This window comes from Coffea arabica, chromosome 6e (assembly GCF_036785885.1).
Source record: "Coffea arabica cultivar ET-39 chromosome 6e, Coffea Arabica ET-39 HiFi, whole genome shotgun sequence".
NCBI lineage: Eukaryota > Viridiplantae > Streptophyta > Magnoliopsida > Gentianales > Rubiaceae > Coffea > Coffea arabica.
Genome location: NC_092321.1, coordinates 50,734,253 through 50,742,577, shown reverse-complemented (window position 1 = coordinate 50,742,577; position 8,325 = coordinate 50,734,253). Strand labels below are relative to the sequence as shown.

Here is an 8,325-nt window from a genome sequence, read left to right as displayed (position 1 = left end):
TGGAGGAATTTATACTCAATTCACGTGAGGACTCGTAAAATTCCATTATTTTAAAATCCCTAATTTTGGCTAAAATAATTATTTATTTGGATTTTTGCCACGAATAATATTTTCTAACCTATTAGACCTAAGTACATGGTTTTATAGCTTCGTTATATTTTTTTAAAGTGTCTCGTTTCAAAAATTATTTTCTTATAAGCTTGTTTAGTGAAAAGGTGAAGACGTGTCCAAACACTTTAACCAATTGGGATTACAATAAGCTAAAAATTTAAGACCTATACAATGGACCTAAAATAGACAATTTTAGGTTTAAACACAAGTAATAACTAGTGGTACGATCGTTATAAGAATTTTTCAAAGGTTTTAATTTTTATTACGCCTAAATTAGAAATACGTGTTTTCACGTGTGCGCTTAATTGAGGGACTTTGGACCATTATTTTGGGACAATTAAGAATGAATAATATTTATATGAATGTAAGGGCCCTAGAGGTTTAGTGCACTAGTGCAACAAACGTAAGAGAAATCGGATACAAAACGCGCGCGTAGGGTACTAGTTAAAAATTGATTTGACGTATCAAAGGATTTGACGTCAAGCGTCTTTTGTACGCAAAGGCTACAGAGCCGAAATTCATTTCCTTTTCTCTGCTACAATGGCCGGCTAGACTGCAGCAAAGGAACAACCAAAGTCACCATTTCTTTTCTTCTAAAACTCAACCAAATTCTTACCAAAACTTCCCTAGATTCTCACCAAACTTCACATTCGTTTAGCTTTTCACTTGGACAACAACTTAGGCTGGAAAAGGGAGGAGTTTCACGGCTGTCTTCAGGCTTCATAGGGACCGAAATTTTCTGATTTGAACAGCCATCAAAGTAGGTAGCCATCTAACTTCTTAAACTTGTTTATGGAGTTTGATTTACGCATTTGAGTTGGAATCTTTACTTTAGTAGCTTGTATTGTTGGAAAAAGTGGGTTCTATGAATTCCCACTCTTGGGTTGTTGCTGATTCTGTGCTTGATGAAGTTTATGATGACGGATTAGTGTTTAAGTTAGTGTTTCGTTGAAGAAAAACTGCAGGAAACTCACGTAGAGAGCAAGGGCCAAACTTGACCATTTTGCCCCTGCTCTGTTCGGTCATTTTATTGCAGAAATTGAGTATTTAATGGCTTGATTGTGTATTTTACATGTTGTAGAAGTTGTGTACAAAATTTCGTTGAAAAATATTGAGTTTTGGTTGCTCAAACGAATTTATTTCAAAAACTAGTAAACTGGAAAACGGTTTCTCCGTAATCCAGACCAGTGGTTGTATTTCGTCCATAACTCCGTACTCTGACGTCAAAATCAGGTGCCGTTAGCGGCATTTGAAACTAGACGTTTCCATGTTTTTATCGGTGTATAATGCACGTCCTGGTTTTATGTGTGTGAGCCACACCATTCATCTGAAGTCGGCTGTCCTGTTTCTCCGTTCTGCCGAAATGATTTGATAATGCTGCAACTTGAGCCTTGATTTTGAACCAGTTGCATGCTGAAACTTGTAACGATTTCTTCTGTGAAGTTGTAGCCCTATGAATTTATTTTCTAACACTATCAACCATTCCCAATTCCGAGTTAAATTGAGAGAGTTATGATCAAAATACGGCGACTGCTCGTTTTGAAAATCTTAGATTTGGACAGATTGCCTTAAGGATTTTTCCAAACATTGGTTGATTGAATGACCCCCCCTCCCGAGGGTATTTTTCCGTGAAATTTGATAGAGAGATAACCTTCATATGAAAGTATTATACTGCAAAATTTGGTGTCAATCCAAGTCCGTTTCAGCACTTAACTAAAGGTCCAAAGTTGGAACCAAATCTGGAAATTTTGTAACAGTCTTGAATTTTTCCCAACTTTGAGCTACCATATCTTGGTACTCGAAACTCCGATTCTTGATCCGTTTGTTCTGACCTAAACCTTACTTGCACCTCTAATTGATCTATAAATTTCAAGGGCTGGTTTGCAACGAGTGAATTCTGCCGAATTTTCAAAGTTAGCGAAAAACCAACCCCGGCTCAATCCTGGGTGATTTGGAACAACAACTTTAGGCTCATTTTTGAGCACTTTCCACTTCGATTCATGGAAAAGTGTCTTCTAGGAACTTGCAGTACTTTCTAAGAGGTTTTCAACGGTATAAATTTTTCCAATTCTCGACTTATGCCGTGTGAGTTACGATTTTTCAAAGATTCATAACAAAACTGAAAATTTTCCAACTTTCAAGGAAATAGAGTTTTTCAAGAACTCTTTATTCTTTTGATATTATCAAAATGTTTTATCCCCGATTTCCTAGATAAAGACTTAAATATTGTTGAATGTTATTAAACCTCTCTCGAACCTCGATTTACGAGTAATTGAGGTTCATTTTCACGGAATTTCCTAGAGTAATACTAGTGAACGAATTATTCCTCGATATTTGGGATATGGGTGGTAATTCACTATTATTTGCTCAGGCACGCACGAGGACCTCCAAGAGGACCCTACTGTGGAAGTTTGAACTCTTCCTCCAATTTACTTGCTTGCATAACTTGGTGAGTGTCAAGTGTATGCCTACTTGAACCCTAAAGTCTTGATTCATGCTTGATTCACCTGATTTCATGCTTAGCTTAACTGATTTTGACAAAATGGAGTCGAGTGTGTACTTGATCGCACTCGTTCTCATTTGAAACGAATGACTCATGCTTAACATGATTTGCTTGGTTTACATGACTTGAAGTGTCTGCTTAAACCTATCAAATGCTTGAATACATGAAATGGTATGCTATGATTGCATACGTCGATGGAGTGAATCTCCTCGACATTTACATGACAAATGGGGGACGCCCAAACTCATAGGCCGACCTTGGAACTCGAGCCGGCATGGGCTTGGTCGGGAACCTCGGTGAGCCATGAGACTCAAATGATAAGCTTGATCTATTGAGAGATCTCGCTTGGCATACTCGTATAGTATCGCCTTATAAATGTAGTGCGGGCCCGAAGTGGTGTATGGTGGACGGATGGGAAGTAAGTGGTGAACTACGGATATGAAAATATCAATCCGGTTGACGGAGAGTCATCACGGAAAGATATATAAACGGTGTCGGCAAATGTGGAACTTAGCTCCTGAGAGCTTCTATATCCTTGAATTGTTTCTGGTTACAGTTTATTGGTGTTATTAATTACTTGCAAGATAATACCTGAATTGTTATTGGGCTTGTTATCTGAACTATGTGGTTGCATGTGTGTTCTTGGCCTCACGAGCGTTTTGCTCACCCTGTAGATTTGTTTTCCTTAACAGGTTTGAACTCGGAGGTAAAATGGAGAAGCCCTCTTGATGTACTTTTGTTTAGGGCTTGTTATTACTTTTGGTTATGCCTTTGGTTTTGGAATTGTACTTTTGGTATGGAAATGTGACCCTGAGAACAGTCACAGTTGGTATCAGAGCCATATGCCGACAGTTGGGATCTTAAGTCCTTCGTCTGGAAAAGCCCCGAGCCTCTCGTTCGTGAAGAGTCACGAAGCGAAACTCTCCGTAAGGGATGCCCGCGTGCAGGTGGCAAGCTGATAGGTACCCCGTGATGTGACCCTTTGGACAAAATGTAATCTGTATTCTGACGTGTGGTTTGGAGAATGGATGACTATTATTAAGTTTGAATACTTCCGCATTTAGTGTATCTAAATTATTGGCTTGTATTGTGTGGTCCGGCTATAAGTTGAATGGAATTGCTTGAGTCCTGGCGAGAGCTAGGCAGGCGTTCCGCGGATACCCTTTGGTTCGCCTTAGGGAGAAGTGGGGGCGTCACAGTTGGTATCAGAGCATAGGCTTTAGATCTTATAGTGTATCCTAGGCTTAAAATTTAGGATGCCTGAGTGTGGGATTAATTTGAATATTATGTGAACTAGAGGGTCTATTGTATCCTACGGGTTAAAGAAATTGGTTACTTGAGAGTTTCTTACTTGGGACTTGTAGAAATAAAAATTGAGGAATTAACTGATGTTATATTGAAGGAAAATATGGGATGAGAGATTAGTAGTGAAAGATTGGACAAATTTGAATTATTATTATACTTGTAAGTGTGGAAAGAAGTGAGACAATTATTAGTGCTGGCTAAAGCAGATAAGAGACCGAGATTTGATGGTCAAACTGCATGTATCGTGATTGTGACCCCAGATGAAAGAGTTTCAAAGGTATAAAATGCATTTTCCTGCTCATTAGAGAAATTATGCTTTGAAATTCTAAAGGAAAAAATGGGGATGTACTAGTTTTATTTTCAAACGATAATTGGAAATAATATATATATGCTTCAAGTATGTGTAATTCTTCGATTTTGGTAAATATGTGAATTTTACTTGAATTTCAATTTAAAAATTTGTGAATAACTGATGAGTTTGTTGAAATTTTATATGTGATGGGCTGATACAAGGTTAAAATTTTCTAAACTAGATTTTGCCCCTTGATTGTATACTGGTGTATTCTCACACTTGAATTCATCTATGCTTTACAAAAAAAAAAAATAATAATAAAAATATCTTGAATTTTCGGAAGAACGGCGAACTTATGTTTTTATAATGAAAATCTTGAACTTGATAAGATTTTTGTTACTTTAAATACTCTTCTTATCTTTTAAAATTCTTGGTTTTCAAGAAGGGTGAGCCTATCTTTAGGTGTACGGATTGAGGGAACTTTGAGATATAGAGTAACCGCATTCAAGAACACGCAGTTAGTATGAATTGACTTGGTTTCCATTTGACACGTAAGTTAGCAAGTTGTACTTATTTCTTGGGTTTGAACTTGGAGCTTGAGGCTTTAACTATAAAACCCTAAGACTAGTTATTCTTGGAGATGATGGTACTCTGGTTGGTGGCTTGCTTATTAAAGATTTTGAACTTCGAATGGATAACCTTTGGTTTCCGCTTATGTTATGGTTTGATTGGATCTAATTTCGTAAAGGCATGTGATCTGATTGGAATTAGTGATATTCGGACCCATTGGTTTAATTAAGGACTTAGGAAGGGTGGTGCACGCCGTGAGACCTTTTGTATCCCGCTTGCATATACTTCTACATTTTGTGACCCTTAATTGCCTATATACAGTATTTGACATATTGGGCTTGTTTTGTGACTTCTTAACTCGTACTATAACCTTCAATACATGTAAAGAATTGTAAGTCCCAAAGACAACCAAGAGGGGGGGTGAATTGGGTTATTCAAAATCTTAATCAGATTTAGGCAATTTTTGCTAAATGAAAATTTCCTTCTTTTCTAGTAATGATCAACCAAGTGGATTAGAAGACAAGAGCAATATTGATCAGAAACACAAGTATAAACAAGCAATGAGAATTTTATTAAACAGAAAAGTAAATTGGGGAATCAAACCAAGTGTCTACCAAGCTATCCTCAAACTTGAAGACCACACACTAGGAAGAGCAACTTCTCTTTGATGGAAGACGATCAACTAGATGTACAATGGAGGGAGCACTTCCTCCTTGCCCTAAGCCTCACTTAGTCAAGCTAAGAAATTTTACAATCACTCAGAAAACCCTCAACAAAGCTACACTAAAGATCCTTTCAATCACAAAAGAAATGCTCACCAGAAATTCACACCACTTTAAAACAAATCTAGCTTTGGAGACTATTTTCTAGCTAAAATATCTCTTGAGATCTTGTAAACAAAGTGTGCAAAAGTCCTCCCTTCGTTCAGAACAGTTTGTTTTTAAAGGGGAACAGAAATGAGCTTCATTAAAGCTTCCAACGGATAGAAGGCAGATGAAGGGTCAGCTAGCCGTTGGGGCTTTCGGACGTCCGACGATCAAATCATCGTCCGAACCAATCGTCCGAAAATAGCCAAGTTGAAGTTCGGACGTCCGATGAGATTTTTGTCGTCCGACAGCACAGCGTCCGATCGTTGGCCGAGAGCTAGCAAGTTATCTTGGAATTTTTCGGACGTCCGATCTAGTTGATATGCGTCCGAGGTGTGCGTCCGATCCTTCCGGACGTCCGACAGTTTCCTTTCGGCCGTCCGACCTGATTGTCCTGTTTTTGCTTCTCATTTTGGTTGTCTTGCATTTCATGACATATTTGAACCTGATTCTTGGATAGACAGAAACACTTGTATTTGAAGGAGGTTAGATAAACATTTCAAAGTACCAAGAATGACAAACTAGACATACTTAAAAGACAGTATCTTTGATCGAAACAAAACAATGACTAAATTCATTTATATTATTTCAATCTTGTTTGCCACATCCAAAGCATCGTAGACTGGAGTCAATAAAACATATGCTTTCCTTGTTCCATCAGGCCTGATCAATCTTGGTCAGTATAAACGAACTTTTGTGATCATTAAAACCAAGAATAACATTCTCCCCCTTTTTGATGATGACAAAACAAAAGTTTGAAATGAAATTTTATGATTGCAATGAAAACTCCCCCTTTCAAAATAGACAAGAACTCCCCCTGTCTTAGTGAATCACAAAATTTGAAAATTTTGAAAAACTCCCCCTCACAAAGCTGCCCATCCGAGTTAAACAATTAAGCATATCAGCCACTCCAAATTTAAACAATCAATCCAACATATCCTAACATCACCAATCATCAATCATGCCAACATCACCAATTATCAATCATCACTCAATCCAATCATTTGATACCATATCTCCCCCTTTTTGTCATCACAAACGGCCAACCAATCACATCAACATATCCACAAATTCACAAATTTAGACAAGTTCACACATCAAAACTTAGACCATCAATCAGAATAGACAATCCACAAATTCATTACATTCACATAAGCAGAATAGACAATCATTCATCAAAATATTCAGACATCCATCAAAACAGTACTTAAACATCCAAAACGAAACTTAAAATATCCATTACATTACATATTCATTGTTGAATACCACGAAAACATAAAAGAGACAAACAAAATGCAAATGTCCTAAATGATGAACTAAGTGGATCCAGGTGTCCTCCGAGAGAGCTGATATTGATCAAGATCCTCCTCTTCAGTTTCTTCATCATCTTCAGCAGCCTCTTCAACTGGTGCCTTGCCTTTATCTGATGTAGAGGTGCCATGAGGAGTCACAGGGGTTGAAGAACCAGGATCCGGAATTGATGAACTTGGATCAGTGGGGTGTGACTCTTTGTCATGGGAAACTTCCTCAACTACAGGGGGGGAAACAGGAGGTTCTTTTTGTCTAGGAAGGCAGTTTGTTGCTCAGAGGACATAGTGAGCATTAGACCATGTTCTAGAAGAAGAACATGCTGTTTGAGTTCACGAAGGAGCTCAATTACTTCATCACTGGAAGAGGAAGATGCCTTAGAGGCAGATTTCCTAGGATGAATGGGAGTGAGTGGAATAGATGAAGGATCATGTGCAGCCTTAGACCTAAGTTCACTAGAAGATGCACCCTTATAAGCCCACAGATTATCTTTGAAAACAAGATTTTTCCTTTCAAAATACCCTTTTGTAAAGGCATAAGAAGATGCTTCTTTAGGACAAACACCTAGAATAGGGACTTTGTTAAACTCAAAAATCTTTTGAAAAAACTTTCCATAAGATAATTTTCTGCGAGAATCAGTGGCATAGCGAAGTAAGAACTTGCACATGACAAAACCAAAATCAATACGAATTTTTTCTTGAAAACAATAAAAGAGGTACAACTCCATTTTGTTTGCATCAGTTCTATGGCCATCAGTAGGCACAAGCAGGTTTGAAATGATAGAAAAAGCAATTAAATTCACAGGGGCCAGATCATTCAATTTAGCATCAGCAGGTGAGGAAAAACTTCTTTTGAAATAGGTTAACATTTTTGTCCCATCAAAATGATTTGCCACAGTCGGGAGCTCTTCATAGGAAAAGAAATTAGCAATCTTATCTTTGCATAAACGTTCAATGGTAGTATTTAAAATGGAGTTCACAATTTCAGAGTCAATGATTAAGTCTACCCCATTAACCCTGGAAAATATTTCAGTTGGGTCAGAACCTTTCCTTAGATTGGCAAAAAATTGATGCAACATATCAGGATAGTAGACATTTGGCATAGAAATAAGATGTGACCATTTCTGGAAAGCAAATAGACTCAGAATGGATTCTAAACCTATGGAGCGAAATTCAGAGGGGTTTACAGTTCTTTGAAGGATGACACCCTTCTGGGATATCCAGGAGTATTTGTCTTTCGCAGCATCATCAAAGAATGTAGGAGGAGGGGCTGATTTTGGAGTCGGTTGAGAAGATGTCCCCTGTCCAGATTCAGGCTGAGAGGAGGGTTGTGGTGTAGGCCGTGACATTTGACCCTTGATAGCTCCTCTT

The 8,325-nt window shown here is 37.9% G+C and overlaps 1 long non-coding RNA gene across 2 annotated transcripts; it reads left to right on the top strand.

Moving 5' to 3' along the window:
• The first annotated feature begins 501 nt into the window (after positions 1–501).
• On the top strand, positions 502–3,434 carry LOC113719638 (uncharacterized). Of its 2 annotated transcripts, none has more exons than XR_003454947.2 (3): positions 502–871; positions 2,483–2,560; positions 3,307–3,434. It is a non-coding gene; the product is annotated as an uncharacterized lncRNA (long non-coding RNA). The 2 variants fall into 2 exon arrangements; XR_003454946.2 differs by having other exon boundaries at positions 509–875.
• Positions 3,435–8,325: the final 4,891 nt, after the last annotated feature.